Source organism: Anabrus simplex, chromosome 3 (assembly GCF_040414725.1).
Source record: "Anabrus simplex isolate iqAnaSimp1 chromosome 3, ASM4041472v1, whole genome shotgun sequence".
Lineage (NCBI taxonomy): Eukaryota > Metazoa > Arthropoda > Insecta > Orthoptera > Tettigoniidae > Anabrus > Anabrus simplex.
In genome coordinates this window covers 89,937,182-89,958,414 of record NC_090267.1, presented here as the reverse complement: position 1 = coordinate 89,958,414, position 21,233 = coordinate 89,937,182, and positions in this window count along the sequence as shown.

Here is a 21,233-nt window from a genome sequence, read left to right as displayed (position 1 = left end):
ATAATAGTACTTCTGAATAAGGGAGGACCTTGCCCTAGCCGGGATGAAGTTAGCTAGCAAGTGGGCGTGGAAGTCCTCAATAGATGATTGCTCGGCAATGGCTCTTACTATTTTGTCTGAGAGAATACCAATTGCATAGGGATAGATGATTTGCAAAATCTGACATGGAGAAAGAGAAAAAACAAGAGCATGGTCCTGGAACTCAACTAAAAACCTTAAAAAAGAAATAACTTCACTGGTAGTGTTAACAGAAAACTTAGAGATACCTCTGAGCAACATTGCTAATGGATGAGGCAAGCTGCTGAACCCAGGTGACATAGTAGGTAAAGGTTTAAGTGGCAAAGATGTTAATGCAGAACGTACATTATTCAACGAGGTACGGCGTTCAGACTCGTCGTCCAATGGGGCAGAGGTTGTTTGAGCTGCAACGGTTTTCCTATTGACGTCTCTTTTAGGAGGCTCTTCCTCGCTACCTACATTCACCGTGACGGGTTGATCAGTTTTGGGAGGAACTTCCCCAGTTAACAATTGGGTAACCTTACTGGACAATTCAGAAAGATTTTCAAGAACCATACTAGCTTCCTTCCTCTGAACGTCATTCAACTTCAGAGACAACAGATCGTTAACCCTATTTGAAAAATGAAATAGCCTGGCTTGCACACGCTTAATTTGTTAGGAGAAGGATCATTTTCTTCAAAAAAACTAACTACAGATGCTAGCTCAGTAGTATTGTCAGTGATCGTGGAAAGAGAGTCGTCAATTTCTTTCTCTCCCAAGGTGGGGATGGAAATGGGCAAATCAAGGGACTCTCTAAGCTTATTTGTGTCTACCGCAACCGTGCCTCCAGATTGCACATTTCTAATAGTTAACTCATAGATCAACTCCTCCTTGCGCAAATAGTTAAGATGGAGAACATCGCGAGGGCCGGGCATGATGACAGAACAATTTCGAAAAAGAAAAATCAAAAAATTCCAGCAACTGAGAAAATTGTTAGAGTTCGGATCAAAGCAATATTTAGCCGTCAAAAGGGGCTATATTGAGACCCATTCAACCACGCTCTGCTACCACTTGTTCCGAGGTGTCTGTGGAACAGCAGAGGTGAAAGAAGGTGCGGGGGTGAACAGCTCTCAGGCTACGAAATTAAAGTTAATTTAAAATTTAACAATGTTATATTTTCTTTGCAAAATCAGAAATAACAAGCATGGCAGGTACAGAGTAGCAAGGCAACAAAAGTACAATTACAGTATTTACAGGATTTGGGCTTCGAGCCCCGAACTCACAATTCTTGGGCAACTAGCCCAACTTTACCCCAAAACAAGATTTAACAGAGGGGCAGAAAACCCCATTCATGCCCAGGAGCACTTGCTCTAAATTACACAGAAGAGCCTCCTCAAGGCATACAACACTCAATTTTCAAGAAAGAGCCACTCGCTCTCAAACCCTAAGCTTATCAAAGGCCACACCAAATTCCACTTTCAAGTTGTCCTCCACGGACACGAAAACAGGGGTAAAATACCCAACCTACTGAGGCCTATTAAGAGAGAAAAGGTTAACTACATGGCCTCTAAAATACCAATTTGAGAGGAGACGATCTGCACTCCTAATATATTTAGTTTAAAACCTAATCTGGCTCTAGGCCGCTAATGCAAGGGCTAATCCCATACTAAAGAGGTGACTTTAGAAAGAAACCATTTACATTACGTTAAGGAAGAATTGGTTGTGAAAAATAAGTTCACCTCAAAACAATATGAGTGGGAGCTCGAGAGAGTTAAGCACTCTCTATCCCAATATGTAGCTTAAAAGAGAATAGATACTAAGAGGCTTTACATTTTAGGGAATAGTTACATGGTGGAAAAGCTTCGGACCCGCCCCGAGAGTTAAACTGCTGAGCTAGCAAGAAAAGAAGTTATTAAACGGCCATTACCTTATGGATGAACTGCTGCCCGAAGAAAGAGTCGCTTCCCGCCCCCTGCTACGTACTTTACACACAGAAAGATGTTACTGAAGTGGCCGGAGACCCGAAAATCAGCGGTTTATATACTCTCGCGGAAAGTTCGAGGCGTTTCAGGAATGAGATCACCCGCCCACAAAAACTTTATTGGCTAGGGTTAAGCAAGATATTCAAGTCGGAGAAGATACACCTGATTGGACATAAATTAATTAAAGAAATTCGGGATTGGCTAAATTCAAAACAAGGGGAAAGAAAGGGTTATACAGCCAACTTAAACAATAACAGAAAGAAATTTAACAAGGAACAAACTTTTGAAATAAAAATTTCTCCAAAAAACAGTTCTTTCACTTCGCACTAGGGTGCACCATTGTAGTTCTTCAGTAGTGTCCTCTAGAAGAGAAAGTTCACACTTCTTACTACAGGTAAAACAAAAATACATCGAAAACGACCCAGTTCAGAAACTTCAAAATTTCCAAGTAGTGACATCTTCTGAGAAACTTGAAAATTAATACAGATGATAAAGTTCAGACTTCCTCCAGCAGAGGAGTTTCAACTGGCGCAAAGTTTGAATTAGCGGCGTGGAGGTGTACCGCCCGGTACAATTATTATTATTATTAGTAGTAGTAGTAGTAGTAGTAGTAGTAGTAGTAGTAGTAGTAGTATTTAATCTCACTGCAGATGGTAAAAGAATGACCCATAGCATTAGTTCCCACAGTAAGAATGTTGGACGTCTGAATGATTGTATTGTTTAGAACTTCATATCATTAACCACACGTGTCACTGCGACAAATGAATGACTGAGCGTGGCCATGACGATTGCGCAAGAATCACGCATGTCCGCCTGAAACACGTAACGAATACGCTAGACATTTATTTTCCTTTAGATTTCACAAAAAGGAATGAGGAAAATGAAACAGATCAGTTAGTATTACATGGTACCTATGCAACAGCGCCATGCGTCACATGCGGTGTAGCGTACAGGCTGTGTCAGAATTTGGGGCAATTTCCTCCAGGCCCTTCCTTGTAAATTACAGCAACTAGCCTGTAACAGTATCAGGAAAGCAATGTTATGAATCAACAATTTCATAATAGTTTATTACGGGTAACTGAAGTTGGCAAACGTCGACGATCTGTTGACGGCTGTAAGCAGTATGCCGGCCCCGTTGTAAAGGGCTTACGTGCCTATCTCTTACCCGGAGTTCCCGGGTTCGATTCCCGGCCAGCTCGGGGATTTTTACCTGGATCTGAGGGTTGGTTCGAGGTCCACTCAGCCTACGTGATTACAATTGAAGAACTATCTGAAGGTGAGATAGCGGCCCCAGTCTAGAAAGCCAAGAATAACGGCCAAGAGGATTCGCTCTACCGACCACACGACACCTCTTAATCTGTAAGCCTTCGGGCTATTACGCCACAGGGTTGGATTCTTCTTTTTTTTTTGTATTATAACCATTACATATATTTAATGGCCAGACAGAATTAACAACAAAGAAGACCGGGTGAGTTGGCCGTCCGGTTAGGGTCCCACAAATGTGAACTTACGAGAGATAGTGGGTTCGAATCTCACCGTCGGCAGCCCTGACTGCGAGTTTCTGTGGATTCCCATTTTCACACCAGGCAAACGCTGGCAACTACAACTTTACTATTACAGTTTTGTGAGGGGAACGTAATTGTTATCATTCCCGAAATCATCAAACGTTATAAGTCAGTTCTTGACACAACCAAACCCTAAGGCGCATGATCCCCAAGCGACCGCTGCTCAACCCGAAGGCCTGCTGATTATGAGATCGCGTGGTCAGCACAACGAATGTTCTCGGCCGTTTATCTTTGCCTCCTAGACCAGGGCCGCCATTTCACCGTCAGATAGCTCCTGAATTGTAATCACGTAGTCTGAGTAGACCTCAAACCAACCCTCCGATCCAGGTAAAAATCCGTGAACTGACCCTTAATCGAACCCGGGGGCTCGGGTAAGAGGCAAGCACGCTACACCTACACCACGGCGTCAGCAATTTTTGATACAGTGAAATAAATTTCTAGACGTTAAATACTACTTCTAGTCATTATGTTATACCTCAAACGCTAATAAGCAGGAAACAATGATTTCAATGCTACCAACAAAATATGGCGGATGACGAAAGAATTCTGACTTCACTCATGGAATCAGAAGACCAAAATAAACACCGAAAATTATTTATTTATTTATTTATTTATTTATTTATTTATTTATTTATTTATTTATTTATTTATTTATTTATTTATTTAACAAAACCATACTTGATCAGTGTTATCTTTCTTTCTCTTGAACAAGGTTTTCTCTAAACTGAATTGTTCAGAAATGTAGCTTTTACGGCAGAAATAAATCCCGCACCGTTTGGCAATAATGTACCGTATCTATTGTTATCGGTCTCGCGATTCAGTGAAAATAGAACATTCCTGTTGCTAATCAGGCTGAATGGTCTTCAGTTTAATCTTGCCTTAGCGGAAAATCTAAAATTAACCCATTTTAACAATAAAGCAAAAAGTGGAAGTTACAGAAGGAATCGAGAAGGACAAGTAGGCTTGCGTCATAAGATATTGAGTGGTGATTATTGTTTTAAGAGGAAGCACAACCATGAAACCATCCTCTATATGACACTAATCAGCGACAAAAAAAGTGGAAGGGATCAGACACTTCGGAAAACGAAGGTATCGGCCAAATTAAGACGAGGGCCACGAAGGGCGTGAAAATAAAAGACTCCCTCGGCCTCGCAACCCAATACCGACGGGGTCGGAAAAGAACAAGAGTTGACCAAGGGAGGTCGGATAGGATAAATGAAAGTGACGAGCCTGGCACAAATAAGTGGAAGTAATGCCAGACATGGCTAAGGACCCCGTGGTCGCCAACCCACGCTCCCAAGTTCAGAGCCCCTGAGGCCCTTTTTAGTCGCCTCTAACGACAGGCAGAGGATAGCGTGGGTGTTATTCTACCTCTCCCAACCACATTGATAGTCCTACTCATTGGCTAAATGGTCAGCGTTGAGGCTTTCGGTTCAGAGGGTAGCGTGTTCGATTCCCGGCCTGGTCGGTGATTGTAATCGCTTCTGATGTATTAATAATAATTTAAGTGGCTTAAAATTCCACTAACTACTTTTACGGTTTGCGGAGATGCCGAGGTGCCGGAATTTGGTCCCGCAGGAGTTCTTTTACTTTCCAGTAAATCTACCGACACGAGGCTGACGTATTTGAGCACCTTCAAATACCACCGGACTGAGCCAGGACCGAATATGCCAAGTTGGGGTCAGAAGGCCAGCGCCTCAACCGTCTGAACCACTCAGTCCGGCCGTCTGATTAATTCTTCTGGCTTGGGGACTGGGTTTTTGTATTTGTTCCAACACCTTCCTCTTCATATTCAGACAACGTACTACCCTGCCAACCACCACAGAAACACGCAATAGTGATTGCATCCCTCCGTATAGAGTTGGCGTCAGGAAGGGCCTCCGACCATAAAACAGGGCCAAATCCACGTGTGCTATGTAGTTCGCACCACGATCCCACAGATGTGGCAAAAGCGTTAGAAGAAGAAGAAGAAGAAGAAGAAGATGTAGAACACTGATACTGATGAACCTTCAAAATTTAAATGTTTTACATAAGTCTACATATGAGGAATTAGATGTCACACTTTCGTAGTGGTTCAACGAAATGTGGGGCGGAAAATGTTGTGATCACCGGTAGAATGTGAGAGTCAAGTTATTCCATGAATTTTCATTAAATTGGGTTAACCATATTTTTTTTAAAATTTATGTTTATATTCTTCCCTTTATTTGCCTGAATAATCATGAGATTATCGCATTTATGTATTGTATTTTATAATTCTTTTAAGTTACCCGTGCGACACAAACCCAACAGGACACATTTTATCACGTATTCCGAGCCATGAGGTCCTAAACCAAAAGTGACAATATTTATTCTAAGTGCATACGTCTCCCTTATGACACTCGTTACTTCCGTTCACGTGTTAGGTCCTTGGATTCGCCAACATCGTAAACATTCTGATAATTAACAGTCATGAATGGTTGGTTATCCGGTTAGTAAACGGCTGATCACGTTTCTTACACTAATGATCTGAGAGGTACGCGAGTTGTTTGTAGAACCGTGCATCGCCGCGTAGAATTTTAATCCTGTAGCCTATCTATATTTGGTGGCAAAAATACCTTTCAGAAGCTTCATGTTAAAATATTCCCAAGAAGACCTTCATTCTCTATTACATCAAAGTATTACTTGCCAACTTTAAAATACATTGTGCTAGTTAATTTTAACAGCAATTCTATCAGTGGCGGCTGGTGGTATCTGAAGCTGGGAGTAGCACCAAAATTTTCAGTGTCACATTTTTATATATTACAGAAATAACAGGAAACTATTATCGTTAAGTAATGAGAATTGATAACTTGCCAAGGTGTGGAGTAGTGATCCCACGAGGGATATAGTTGATTCTAACGTTCAAAGATCGCATGGTGACCGCTAGCTTGGGTGGGATATTTCCGGGAATTACCTTCTTTTAATAATCAGAAAAAGTTTGTGGTGAAATAATTGTTTCAACTTGTAAAACTCTTATCATCATATCGATCTCCCTTGTTTCTTGCGGCTTAGAGTTTGTACTTAGAATAGTAATGAATAGGGCCCGGATTTTTAGGTTCTTAAAAACCACGTTTTAGTTTTTTAATAGCTCAAAATAGGGTTTTTTTTAGTCCGTAGCTGGCGGCAGTCGACCGTACACAATGAGAGATGCACTAAGGCCCGGTTTCTTCAACGAATGTTAAGCGTTAACACTGCTGTTAAGGAGACTTAACACACAATTTAACAAAATGGTCGTCTCATCAAGAATTGTTAACTCTAACAATTGTTAAATCTTGTGTTAAATTAACCTAGCAGCACCCCTGTGTTAAACCTCTTAACAGTTGCTAAAATTTCAAAATGGAGACATGTAGAAGACGTAAGTTTGAAGCTTTACTGCTGTATGAGGACTATTTATAAACTGAAGACGGCAAAGGACGACCCATACTAAGAAATAACGACCTTTTAGAGTTGTCAGAAGAAAGATTTCTAATTACCGAAGCCATAATGAACAAGGTACCTACTAGACGATATAGGTTAGAGTTTCCAACAGACTGCAACTTACCAATCTCTCCAGTGCAGCAGTTGCTTATAGACTTTACAAGGATGGGTTAGACCCTGCGTCCAATCGATTTCAACTAGCTTAATGTACCTGCTGGGGGATACTCAACAGTAACTCGTGTAGAAGGGTTTGGGTCAATACCGTACAGATTCGTTTTCCAAATAAATGAGGACAAATGTCATGAGGCAGGATCCGCTTCGGACCACGTGGAGGGGATAGAACTAAAATACGAACACATTTAACTTGTACTTGTTAGGTCCGTAACCTAATAATTTCCGAAAAAATTACGAATTCCCGATTGTAAAGCACTGCGTATATACTTGAAAAGTTGCACACTAGTCAAGTGTAGCAGTGGCCGAGTGGTCATCGTACTTGTCTACGAACCACGACGATGAGAGTTCGACTCCCGCGTTAGATCACTTTTTTTAAAATACAAATATAATTAATTATTTCAGGGAATGTGAAGGTAAAAATGCGAATAAAAGTAATGATCAAATTGCAGTGGAACTTTATTTCCTACCTCTAATTAATATAGTCCGCCTCTGTGGTGTAGTGGTTAGCGTGATTAGCTGCCACCCCCCGGAGGTCCGGGTTCGATTCCTGGCTCTGCCACGAAATTTGAAAAGTGGTATGAGGGCTGGAACGGGGTCCACTCAGCCTCGGGAGGTCAACTGAGCAGAGGAGGGTTCGATTCCCACCTCAGCCATCCTCGAAGTGGTTTTCCGTGGGTTCCCACTTCTCATCCAGGCAAATGCCGGGATGGTACCTAACTTAAGGCAACGGCCGTTTCCTTCCCTGTCCCATCCAATCTTCTTTCCATTCCTCCACAAGGCCCCTGTTCACCATAGCAGGTGAGGCCGCCTGGGGGGTACTGATCATTCTCCCCAATTGTATTCCCCGACCCAAAGTCTGAAGCTCCAGGACACTGCCCTTGGGGCGGTAGAGGTGGGATCCCTCGCTGAGTCCGAGGGAAAAACCGACCCTGGAGGATAAACAGATTAAGAAGAGATCCAGCAGTAACTGTGAGAACGCTTAGACCTATATTAATTTCAGGTAGAAAACAAAGTGTACCGGTACTGCAATTTGCGTAATATTTTTGTTCCAATTTTTAAATAACGTTCCCTGAAACGAGACTCGAACTCACGTTTACGACGCTCGCAGACAAGTATGATGGCCACTATGCCACAACTCCTAAATATATACGCCTTGCATTGGAATCGGGGTTTCATCAATTTTTCAGAAGTTATTAGGTTGCGGACCTGACATGTATAAGCAAAATTTGTTCGCCTTTAGTGTTATATCACCTCCACTTCGTCCGAAGCGGAGGTTTGTAATGACATCTGACCTCGAGACACTTTCCATGTAGGCCTAATTGTAGGGGCAAAAGATCTTCATAGGTCGACATCCCGAACAAATAGTATGTATTTCAAAAGAAAAAAGGCCTAATTGTAGGCGACTATGTTCACGAGGGCAAGAAAAGAATGTGTAGAATTCTACAAAGAATTCTTGCTGCCATTGCAGCATTAACAAGGCACAACATTATTTTCCCCGCAATAAAAGAATGCCCGAAAATCATTCAAAACATATCAATTATCACATTTTCCCGGCGATGTAGGAACCTTAGATTGCACTCCTACAAGAATAGGCTATATAGAATGTTGTGATATAACAGTCCGTTATTTCATATTTTAAGCACACTCGCATAATTTTAAATTAAAACTATAACATTTGTCTCGCATTCATCATAATAACGCTGATGTTGCCTCTTACTTGACATGTTTACTTCTTAGCGGTCTCCGCTAACCATAACCTATAATAATGTCAACCATGTGTCTGTGTGACAAAATACTATTTCAACACGCCACTAGGAGCGCTATATGTAAAGAAACAAAAGACGCTCACTGCCAAACGCGTTCAGAAATCTTACGGAAATGTGTTAATTTGTCTTTAACAATTGTTTCGTAACAAATGTTGGAAATATGTTCGTGAAACAGGGTACTTTTAAACGAAGTGTTAAATTAATGACAATTGTTAGTTAACATTTGTTAAGCAAAATTCAACGTAGAGTTGAAGAAACCGGGCCTGAAGCTGGCAAGTTAGGCGGGTGGTTGTCCGCGATTTCCCGTTTTGACACCTGGCAAATGCGCACTTTCCTATCCCATCGTCGGGTACAACGTAAAGCGAAATTTGCAAATTTAGAAAATGGGAATGAAATTACCTTTGCGAGAGGAGAGGAAGTAGGAATGAAGTAATCTCCGCAGAGTGGCGCAATCTAACGGGGACATTTGGAACTGTTTCTCGGCAGGGGACTTGCTTGTCTCGTGCAACTCCCTGAGACCGATACTGGCGAGCATACTACCTAATGCTTAGACCTGGGATTTTAAGGCAAATGCCTATTTTGTCCCTTACGAAATAACATGATTTTTTTTAAAATATGTTGACATTTCATGATAAACCCCTTACATTAATAGAGTTTTATAGTGCCCTAAAATGCCTATTTGGACCTTTAGAGCCTATTTTACTATTTTAGTGCCTAAAAATGCCTATTTTCTACATTTAAGATAAAATTCAACTTCTGTAATTTTTACAATGACACAATGGACATCCCTGGAACGAGCAGAAGAACAGAGGGAGGGTTTTTCACAGAAATGTGCTCTTCCCAGACAACTGTCACCAAAGGAATGCTGAGTGAAGGGTGGAGGTGGAGGATTAGCTCAGAAAAACAATGAGCAGGTAGTAAAGGACGTTCTGTGTCAAGTGACGGGGTGAGGGGGAGGATTATCTAGGAAGAACAAGGAGCAGGTAGTAAGAAGGGACATACTGTGTCAAGTCGCCAGTGAAAGAACATCTGTTTAAGTGAATATAGTTCATCATGCCTAAAATGAAATCATCTAAGAGTGCGCTTATACAACAATGGCTTGTACAATTTCCAGGGATGACTTTTGATGGCAAGATTATTTTCTGCCAGTACTGCAATAAACAGGTATGTGCATATATCTTAAATTTAATATTAATCTAAAACTAAGGTTTTGATATTGGCTCCTCTAATTAATTGTAGAGACCTAGTCCAGGTGACCTGGGTTCGATTTCCAGTACCGGCAGTAATTTAGAAATCTAAGAGGTCTGGAACGGTGTTGATCCAGCATCGTGAGGACAGTTGAGAAGCTACGCTGGGCAGGGGTCACGGAGGCAAGGTAATACGGCTGAGGGATGTATCATGATGACCACACGCCACCCAATATCTGCAGGCCATGAGCTGGGGAGCAACCGTTATTGAAAGCCAAGGCCCTTCGGGTACTTTAGTGTTCTTGTTCTTAATTAACTTTAGAGTAATAATGGCTTAATTTAAATAGTTCAAAATTACAAATTTTATTCAATAGCTCACCTTTTCTATTTCTCATCTTAGCCTCTAATTGACATCACTTTATTGTGTTTTAGATTTCACATGAGAAAAAATGCCACATTCAGCACCATGCAGATACTGCCAGTCACAAAGCGAAAGCAGCCATGAAAAGTAACATTAGACAGACTCTGCTCACAAAAACTAAATCTCCTACAACCCATACTGGTTTCTATGCTGATGTGTGTAGAGCCCTAGTTGCAGCAAATATCCCCTGGAATGCTGTGCATAATCCGGTTTTCAGAGATTTTTTTACAGAAATACACCAAGCAGCACGTCCCATCAGCATCTACATTAAAGAAAAACTACTTAGATATTTGTTACAATGAGGTAATTTTGTCAATCAGGGAGGATATTGGGGAATCTTGCATATGGTTATGTGTGGACGAAACCACCGACTTACATTGGTAACCTTATAGTAGGAAAACTGGAACCCAATCAGGCATCTACTGCTCACCTTCTTTGCTCTAAACAGCTTGAGAAAGTCAATAGTCAAAGCATTGCATACTTCATCAATAAGGGGTTGCAATTGTTGTATCCTGGGAGTGTTGATGATTCTAAAGTCCTTCTTCTTGTCTCCGATGCTGCTTCCTACATGATTGCCACTGCACCTCTCCTCAAAACTTTCTATCCTTCTTTAATTCATGTTACTTGCATGGCCCATGCCTTGCATAGACTCGCAGAAACAGTTAGGGCCGAGATTCCTGCAGTAAATACTCACATTTCAACAATGAAGAAAGTGTTCTGTAAGGCTCCATCAAGAATAGCCATCTTTCGAGAACAACTCCCCTCTATTCCCCTTCCACCACAGCCAATCATCACCCGTTGGGGTTCCTGGGTGGAAGCAGTCCTGTATTGTGCAGAACATCTTGAGGAAATCATGACTGTGATAGACAATTTGCCTTTAACGGACAACTCTGCATGTGTGTCATCTGTCAAAGAGCTGTTAAATTATTGTTCCAGTGTTCAGAGAGACCTTGCGTATATTCAGGCAAATTTTTCATTTCTTCCAGTCACCATTACAAAAATGGAGGAAAAAGGAAACAGTCTCAAACAGCAATTTTCTGTAATTGAGGAAGCTGAGAATAACATACAAAGTGCTAGGGGCAAGGTAGAGGATAAAATAAGAGACAAGTGGTCTAGTATACTGCAGAAAAACCCAGGTTATTCAGTGCTGAAAAGGGTACATCAGGTAATGGATGGGGAAAAGGTAGACTTATCAAGTGAAATTGAATTGAAAAATGTAGGTAAATTTTCCTATGCCCCTCTAACATCTGTGAGTGTGGAGCGCTCTTTTTCTGCTTTCAAAATGATTTTAACAGACAAAAGACACAGCCTGACTGTGGAAAATTTGGAGATTATTGTTATGTACTGTAAGCAAACTACGAATGAAAGTACTGTAGGAATATTCCTCACAAATAATAAACACATACTCCATTCACGTTTACACCGTTATTGGATGCCTACAGTGCTGTAATTGTGTACAGTGATTTTAGTATTAAGGTTTTAGATCAGTACTGATAATGATATATCATATAATCCATAACTTTTTTGACACATGACTTTTTAAATATTGTTTTTGATAAATGTCTTTTTTATTCTGTCTTAATTTTGCAGTTATTTCGGTTAAGAATAGGGATACCACGTTTGTTAAAGTAAAAAAGTATCACGTTACAGTTAATGTGTATATTGTAATATTTTAAAGTCTATTTCCTGCCTATCCACACATTTTTTAAACATATTTTAAGTGCCTACTTTCTCTTTTAAAAAGCCTATTTACTTGTTTTAAAAGCCTATTTTAGGCGCCTAGAACTAATTTTTTTAGAGCCTAAAATCCCAGGTCTACTGATGCTATACAGGCTAGGCTCATCCCTGCAGAGGTACATTGCGCCGCGCTGTCCGCTAGAGAGTTGCTGTAATAAAGCAAACCCCCTGAGTTTGATTCGAAGCCAACAGCATTTATTGGTCCGTTAGGAAGCATTAGTACAGCGAACGACCCAGGATGGTTGATTTTAACATGTTTTCGAATATATGTTAGGTTTATTAAACTAAAACATGAGAAGAAAACACGACAAATGAAGTGAAAAATTATTGGAAGTTGTGCAACGCTGCAACAATACCACGCACCGTCCCTGAATTCAATGCTACCTGACTATATTTAAATAAGCCGATGAATAAAGTAATTCCCTTTCTAATAATTTAGAAAAGGAAATTAAAATGTCCGCCTCTGTGGTGTAGTGGTTAGCGTGATTAGCTGCCACCCCCGGAGGTCCGGGTTCGATTCCCGGCTCTGCCACGAAAATTTGAAAAGTGGTACGAGGGCTGGAACGGGGTCCACTCAGCCTCGGGAGGTCAACTGAGTAGAGGTGGGTTCGATTCCCACCTCAGCCATCCTCGAAGTGGTTTTCCATGGTTTCCCACTTCTCCTCCAGGCGAATGCCGGGATGGTACCTAAGGCCACGGCCGCTTCCTTCCCTCTTCCTTGTCTATCCCTTCCAATCTTCCCATCCCTCCACAAGGCCCCTGTTCAGCATAGCAGGTGAGGCCGCCTGGGCGAGGTACTGGTCATTCTCCCCAGTTATATCCCCCGACCAAGAGTCTGAAGCTCCAGGACACTGCCCTTGAGGTGGTAGAGGTGGGATCCCTCGCTGAGGGAAAAGCCGAACCTGGAGGGTAAACAGATGATGATATATGATGATGAAATTAAAATTCTCATACATTTTTTATATCAACTTGTGTTGTTCAGTTAGTGTTCGCTACGCAACGACCTCGTGTTTTTACCATTCATTGTACTAAATTTACTGAAAAATGTTTCCCCATAATTACAACTTTATTTTTTTCAAATACCGTTAATCGCAACAACTACGTCTTGTCCTACTTCATCCTCATTTATCTCTCACATGATGAATACACAGACACAATTCTCGTCTTAATTCTGCAACTACTAAATCTATGCAAATCATTCGTTCATCGTCCAGTTCAGTGAGTGAGTTATCAGTAATTTTATCTTTGGGCAACGGGTTCAATCCCTGACTTGGTCGTACGACTTTCATCGTAAATGATTAATTCCCTTGCCTCATGGACTGGGTGCATGTACTGTCCCCAATATTCCTGCAAATCACTCACCATACAACAGAACGCTAGCCTCCTACACATAACAGACGCTGCCCGCCCCCATCGGAGTGACTATCTTACAAAGACTGCACTCGGCTATAACAGCCACACGAAATTTAAATTAAAATTATTTTATTTACGGGCCAAACAGAAACAATGTTTCTTGCTATGCTTTCCTAAGGAGTGGTTGTGGTGGTTATGATTGTTTTAAGAGTAAGTACAATTAGGGAACCATCCGCTATTAACACTAATCAGAGGGAAAGGATGGAAGGGTCATACACTTCGAAAAATGAAGGTATCGGCCAAAGATCGACAAGGGCCACGAAGTGCGTGAAAACGAAATAATCCCTAGGCCTCGAATGCTGGCACAAGTAAGCGGAAGCAATGCCAGGACTCAGCTAAGGGCTACGTGGTGACCAACCCACGCTCCAAAGTTCAGAGACCCTGGGGCTCCTTTTAGTCGCCTCTTACGACAGGCAGGGAATACCATGGGTGTTATTCTACCGCCCCCACCCACAGGGGGTATCATCACTGGACAAGCTGATTCTGATGGTTCCGTCAGCTTTCGCTTCGAACGCTAGCGCTATACCGCTTTCGAGGAGTCATCTGGTGACGAATGAACGTACTATTTCCACTTCTATTTTAACGTCTAAATTCAAAGCTCGTTGTTTAAGAAGCCTTTCTCGTGGACAGTCGAGGTTTTCTTCTGACGACGCAAAGCACAGTTCTCTGCGAAAAGTAAAGAATTTCACCTTATTTTCTTGACACGGCATAAGCCCAAAAGCCTATTCATGTCTATAAGTACAGGTCGTTAAAGCATCAATGGCAACATTAATCGGTACAAGTCGTGAAGATGTAAGCTTTCGCGGCCCATCGTCAACAGTCCACAACATACCTTTTTCTGTGATTTACTCATTTTTACACCATGCACATGCAAGACTGTACCTTAAATACTGCCACGACCCTATTTTCTTAACCCAGTGTTGCCGAAAACATTTAAACTATTTTGAACAGGTAACAAAAATGAATTCTATGACAGGCCTTGTTTCTTAATTCTTGAATGATCCTCGCATATAAAGCCTGCTCTCTTGTGCTGGAACAGACAGGGAATCCTCATTAACACAGTTTCCCAATGCTCAGAATCCCAAGTCCTAGAGGATGTTGCCAAGGACGAACTGATCACAGCATGATATCACCATCACGGGACTCTGAGAGGAGAGCATCTTCCTCTTCGCATGGTAGTAATTTCTTGTTTCCTTTAATTGTGAAATGATGCTGCAATAGGCTTCTCTTCTCTGGAAATGTGCGCATCACGATCATCAGCTGTCTACGCTCTTCGTCATATAAAAGTAAATAAAGAAATACACACATCTATATGTATTTGAATTTTGAATTTGAATTTGAATTTATTGATCATTATTTACATGCCACTGAGGCTGAAAAGCCCCTTTATGTAGCGTCTTCTTATAATACAATACAGATTTATGATCACAGTAACTAGATTTTTATAATATTAAAGTATTAAACTAAACATGAAACATAAAAAAATGAAGAAAAAAAGATACCAAATCCAGTAAGGTTAAGACATACAATATATGATAAGTAAGAACTTAAGTCATTAAGTCCTTCTGTTATTTTGGACTACATGGATTTAAAGAATATAAAGCTAAGGCAGAGAAACAATTTTCTTCGAAATATACATATTTTTGATTGTTCGACACAAGAATGCCTGTACTCAGCCTCTTGCGTACTCCTCCAGAAAGATAGATGTTAAGAACTGCTTTAGTTGGGTACAGTTAGTGTTATTTGCGAAACGGTGAAGATTAAAGACGTTAAAGATACGTGATGCAGTGCAAACAAAGGATTTGTTAAATCTAGTGGTACGATGACGGGGAATTTGAAGGGTGGTTTTTGTAAACCTATTACCTCTGTTATGTACCGACTCCATAGGTTTAAATGCATTATAAAGGTAGGATGGTGTCTTCAGTTTGAGAATTTTCTGCGTGGCAACAGCTACTGAGATTTCTCGACGTTCATGGAGTTTCAACCATTGTAGCTGTATGTAATAGGGTGTTATGTGTTCATCACGCCTGGCATTTGTAACGTAACGAACACATGCGTTTTGTACCCTCTGTAGTTTTATGTTCAAAGTTTCAGATAAGTCGTTGTATACGACTGCACCATAGTCAATTATTGGAAATATAAGACTTTGAACAAGTAGTTTTCGCATGAAAGGTGGTGTACATGACACGTTACGTTTCAAAATATGCATGGATGACACAACTTTTCGGATTACATTTAACGTATGATCAGACCAGGATAAGGTTCTGTCGAAAATTAGACCTAGACTGTTAACGGTGTAGAGAGAGAGAAAGAGAAAGAGAGAGGGGTAGAGAGAGAGAAAGAGAAAGAGAGAGGGAGAGAGAGAGAGAGAGAGAGAGAGAGCTTTCTCGGTTTCATTTCTTTATTTTTTATTATTTTATTTACGTCGCACCGACAAAGATAGGTCTTATGGCGACGATGGGATAGGAATGGCCAAACAATGGGAAGGAAGCTTCCGTGGCCTTTATGAAGGTACAGTCTGGAGTAAAAATGGACGAAAGCTCACAGCTGCGCGCCCCTAACCTCACGGCCAACTCGCCCGGTTTTCTCGGCTTCTTCTTCTTCTTCTTCTTCTTCTTCTTCTTCTTCTTCTTCTTCTTCTTCTTCCGTTAACCCTTCAGGGTCGGTTTCTCCCTCGGAATTAGCGAGGGATCCCACTTCTACCGCCTCAAGGGCAGTGTCCTGGAGCTTCAGATTCTGGGTCGGGGATACAACTGGGAAGGATGACCAGTACCTCGCCCAGGCGGACTCACCTGCTATGCTCAACAGGGGCTTTGTGGGGGGATGGTTAGATTCGAAGGTATAGACAAGGAAGAGGGAAGGAAGCGGGCGTGGTCTTAAGTTAGGTACCATCCCGGCATTTGCCTTGAGGAAAAGTGGGAAACCACGGAAAACCACTTCTAGGATGGCTGAGGTGTGAATCGAACCCACCTCTACTCAGTTGACCTCTCGAGGCTGAGTGTACCCCGTTGCAGCCCTCGTACCACTTTTCAAATTTCGTGGCAGAGCCGGGAATCGAACCGGGGGTGGCAGCTAATCACGCTAACCACTAGACTACACCACAGATTTCTCGGTTTCAGTAGAAATGAATTTATAGTAAAATTCGTGTGTTTTTTTACCTTGTAGACCGTAATCCAGAAAGGCTTTGATCAAAGGTATGGATACGCAATGGTCTAGTTCAACTGGAGCATTCCGGGTTCGAATTCTGGCGATTTTCAATTGGACCAGCGTGTGTTGACAGAAAAGGTGGTGGTGGTTATTGTTTTAAGAGGAAGTACAACCTGATAATGAATGTTATAGAGGGGAAAACGGAATAGTTCCAAACCTTCGAAAAATGGAGGTAACAGCAAAAGAAAGGGAAGGACTACGAAAAGGGTGTCACGATGAAAGACTCCCCAGACCTCATAAACCTAATCTCGTCGGTTTCGGAAGAGAACAAGAGTTGAATAAAGAAGATCGGACTAAAACATTTTAAAGTTAGAAGACCGGTGCAAGTAAGTGGAAGGAATACCGGACTCTGCTAGGAGCCCCATGGTCTCCAACCAACGTTCGTGAGTTCAGAGTCACTGGGATCTCTTTTAGTGCCGGGCAGTGTCCAAGGACATGTTCGGCTCGCCAGGTGCAGGTTCTTTGATTTGACGTCTGGAAGCGACCTGCGCATCGTGATGAGAATGAAATGATGACGATGCGAAATTAACCAATGATGGTTAAAATTCCCAACCCTGCCGGGAATCGAACCCTGTGACCAGAGGCCAGCACGCTAACCATTTAGCCATGGAGCCGGACTTGTTTAGAGATACGTGCAGTTACTGTTTTCGTCCAATCAGAAGGTACTTTACTAACATTCCATCCTAATCTTAACATTCTATAAAGCCATTTCATCCCCGTCTTCCCACTTTAATTCAACATTTCAGGTCATATTTCATTTGTTTCTGCTGCTTTATGGAAATGGAGTTTATTTATCATCGATTCCACTTCCTCAAGCGTAGTTTCACGAACGTCACTGCCCTCCTCCCCATGATCTTCGTTGTTCGTGACGTGAACAGAAAGATTTCCTTTAAAGTTGAGAAGATTTTCAAAATTAGTCCTTCCACCTGTCCAGCGATTCCCTGGGATCTACTATGAGTTCACCTGATTTAGCCAAAACACTATTCATTTCATTTTTCCCTCTCTTTCTGTACCACGCGGCTAACTTTATAAAAATTAAGAACACAATTATAAACATACAAAGGGAAAGATAAACAAAATACAGAATACAAGGACAACGAAAGGTAATGAAATGGCGTATGGCTTGTAGTGCCGGGAGTGTCCGAGGACATGTTCGGCTCACCAGGTGTAGGTCTTTTGATTTGAATCCCGTAGGCGACCTGCGCGTCGTAATGAAATGATGATGAAGACGACACATACACCCAGTCCTCCTGCCAGCGAAATTAACCAATGATGGTTAAAATTCTCGACCCTACCGAGAATCGAACGCGGGACCCCTGTGGCCAAAGGCCAGCACGCTTACCATTTAGCCGTGGAGCCGGACACAACGAAAGATGATACGAACAGACGGACAATCGAACGTGGAAGTTGCTGGACGACCCTGCGGGGAACGTGAATTGGTGACACACTATTGAACACAGACAATCATTATTTCGTACAGTTTATTAAGAATAACTTCATAACACTTAGTATAACTATTATCATAAGTTAACTCCGCTTATTAATAAATTTAACTATTAAAAATGGATATAAAAACGTAAAATAGAAACCTCAAACTAATTACGAAGAGATAACTAAAGATCTCTGAAACTTATGATCATACTTAATTACACTGTGATTAATTTTAAAGAAAAGAATAAATTCCAGAGACCTGAAACTACCAAGACTGTAATAGGGCATGTCGCAAATAAACAACTGATAATCTTCATTCTAAAGAAATTTATGAAAGACACATTTGACGCCGACACTCACATTATAATTTAAAGAAATTACAAATTTTTCTTCCTTTTAAAAACCTCTTAGTCTAAAGAGGCAACCTTAACAAACTAACAGCTGTGCTCGCAGGCACGTGGGGGTGATAGCGCCTTTTAATGTCCCGTAATCTTGAAAACAACATATTACAAGGATAGGAAAATAATGGCGTATAGATAAGAACCAACAGGAATTGACGACAAGGTTGAAAATACTTCACAAAACAATGAGCATCTCAAGGTGAGGGGAAATTTAAAAGCGTTACCACGAAGTGCACAATACCTGCTGTAAGGTGGCACCATTTCCTTGATATCACCTAAGTTGGAACATAAGGTTCCTTATTACATCAGCCTAGCCCCATACTACCGGATACAGGCAAACAAGACAATTCAGAGATATACAAAAACAGTTTGCCTACTCCAACCAAATTGTTATCATAGCGCTTTTATTTTGCGAGACCGCGCCGTACAATTCCTGCGAGTGAAATACCCGTTATTCCATCATCCCGCAACTTCAGCCCCAACTCCCCAATGGAGCAAGAGCTCGGACGGTAACTCGTCCGTCCTGACTGGAAACGCAGATTAGAATAGGAGAACGTTTTTTTAAATAGTATCGAGCAGATTGGAGCCCCAGGGCGAAAAATATCCACCTACTCATCGGTGTCCGGGAAGTTTCTGATGAACAGAAAACGCGCTTAATACTAGTACACCGGGCGAGTTGGGCGTGCGGTTAGGAGCGCGCAGCTGTGAGCTCGCATCCGGCAGATAGTGGGTTCGAATCCCACTGTCGGCAGCCCTGAAGATGGTTTTCCGTGGTTTCCCATTTTCACACCAGGCAAATGCTGAGGCTGTACCTTAATTAAGACCACGACCGCTTCCTTCCCATTCCTAGGCCTTTCCTGTCCCATCGTCGCCGTAAGACCTATCTGTGTCGGTGCGACGTAAAGCAAATAGCAAAAAAGAAATACTAGTACACTACACTGGTGGGAGAGAAATCACTCTGTCATACTGGTTGTAAGTCAAAATTGACGCCCCCTCATCGCTGGGCTATTGGTGACTAGTAAGTGGGTTGAGCTTGATCAGAAATTGAATTTGGAAGTGCCAATGATGGTAATTTAATTTAGGCCGAAAAGTTAATTTGGTTGGTATAGGAGCTAAGGGAGCCTCCGTGGCTCAGGCGGCAGCGTGCCGGCCTCTCACCGCTGGATACCAGTGTTCAAATCCCGGTCACTCCATGTGATATTTGTGCTGGACAAAGCGGAGGCGGGACAGGTTTTTCGCCGGGTACTCCGGTTATCCCTGTCATCTTTCATTCCAGCAACACTCTCCAGTATCATTTCAACTGTCAGTCATTAATCATTGCCCCAGGGCAGTGCGACAGACTTCGTCAGCCGGCACAATTCCTACCCTCTTCGCAAGATGGGGGCTTCATTCAATACATCCCTGACCCAGTCGTAGACTGGAAAACAGGTTGTAGGTTTTCTTTTCTCATCGCTGGGTTATTGGCAACTAGTAAGTGGGTTAAGCTTGCTCAGAAATTGAATTGGAAGTGCAAATGATGGTTATTTAATTTAGGTCGAGAAGTTAATTTGGTTGGTATAGGAGCTAAGAGCCACAGTACTTGAAGCGTGGGTTGAACTTCTTCGCCCTGAGAACCCGTTTTAGCAGGGCGATGCCCTCATCTGAGGAGAACGGTAACTTTTGCATCTATGCCCATCCCCGCCCCCAGTTACACGCGCCACCCTTCCAGAACAACGGAACCAATCCACCAATCACATGCAGAATTTCAACAGAGGGCAGATCTCTCATCGTCTTACATGAGGGTGGAAAATTCCTAGACTCTCCGAACACAAAGAATGCACCTTCTAGCTGGCTCCGGAAAGTTAGAATTCCTCGACTGTCGCAAAAAAGTACTAAGAAATAAAGCACTTTGCTCCCTATAGGGGGCTCAAACAGTTCACTTCACAATATTTCTACGCAGGTCTTGAAACAAAGATCCCCTCACCCCCCTCCCCACTTTTTTTTGCACACGGAAGCATAAATTATAATTAATTGTTGCACTTTGTACGATTGGTACATATTCTACGAGTCTTTACTACTATTCAGAAAGTTTTCCCTGTCGCTTGGTCTAGCCTTTCCAGGTTATAATCGAATTATTCCCATGATTGATTGATTGATTGATTGATTGATTGATTGATTGATTGATTGATTGATTGATTGATTGATTGATTGATTGATTGATTGATTGATTGATTGATTGATTGATTGATTGATTGATTGATTGATTGATTGAAGAGGTTTGCTTTTTTTCCACAGCTATTCCAAACCTATATGCAACATAAAGTGGTGCGATATATCCGGCAGCATTTCCACACATCACACATCATTATGGAGATAGGCGTCTTAACATCATTCTCAACCTGGAGTCTGAATCATCCTGTACCGAGCTCGATAGCTGCAGTCGCTTAAGTGCGGCAAGTATCCAGTATTCGGGAGATCGTGGGTTCGAACCCCACTGTCGGCATCCCTGAAGATGGTTTTCCGTGGTTTGCCATTTTC